Genomic DNA, 802 nt, shown 5'->3' with positions numbered 1-802 from the left:
TATTTGAGACATCCACTTGTTGATGTCACTGTGGTTTACAACTTGTTTCTGCTGTCCTCAGGGGCCAAAACAACTGTTACAAGTTTAACCATGGCAACGCTGGTATTTATCAGCTATGTACACAAACTGAATTGATTCATAATGGTTTCCTGTTTGACCCTCAGCAGCCACACTGAGCATCACTCCCAACAGGTCCCAGTTCTTTCAGTATGATGAAATCGTTCTGAGATGTGCAGCACCAGCTAATGCCAGCAGCTGGACGGTGAAGAGAAACACGTCCAAAAGGACTTCCCAGCCGTGCCAGTATGGCTGGGCGATCCCACAAGATGAGCTCTGCACTATTGAGACGGCCTTCTCGTCAGACACCGGAGTGTACTGGTGTGAGTCTCCACAGGGAGAGTGCAGCAAGACCATCAACATCACAGTAACTGGTACAACACGTGCACAGAGCCAGCTGTTTTATGACATTTATAATCTGTTGGATGGTTTCAAATGATTTTAGCAATTATCACTTTTTTACTGGGGTTTATCCTTCTACATCTCAGCTGGTGTTGTGATCCTGGAGAGCCCTGCACATCCTGTGACGGAGGGAGATGAAGTGACGCTTCGTTGTTCCTACAAGGCAAAAGAACAGCATCAATCTACATCAGATTTCTCAGCTCAGTTCTTCAAAAATGATGTTTTCATTGGTACAGAGCAGGCAGGCCAGAAGATCCTTCACAAAGTGACCAAGTCTGATGAAGGCTTCTACAAGTGTGCTCACCCCTCAAAAGGAAAGTCCCAGCAGAGCTGGCTGGCTGTC

The 802-nt window shown here is 46.6% G+C and overlaps 1 long non-coding RNA gene across 1 annotated transcript; it reads left to right on the top strand.

Annotated features, from left to right (window-relative positions):
• The first annotated feature begins 69 nt into the window (after window positions 1–69).
• On the top strand, window positions 70–623 carry LOC109954252 (uncharacterized). Its single transcript, XR_002274061.1, has 2 exons — window positions 70–431; window positions 546–623. It is a non-coding gene; the product is annotated as an uncharacterized LOC109954252 (long non-coding RNA).
• Window positions 624–802: the final 179 nt, after the last annotated feature.

The sequence above is a fragment of the Monopterus albus genome, unplaced genomic scaffold (assembly GCF_001952655.1).
Source record: "Monopterus albus unplaced genomic scaffold, M_albus_1.0 scaffold5119.1, whole genome shotgun sequence".
NCBI classification, from domain to species: domain Eukaryota; kingdom Metazoa; phylum Chordata; class Actinopteri; order Synbranchiformes; family Synbranchidae; genus Monopterus; species Monopterus albus.
Note: the sequence above shows the minus strand (reverse complement) of the source record. Positions and strands in the feature narration are given on the sequence as shown.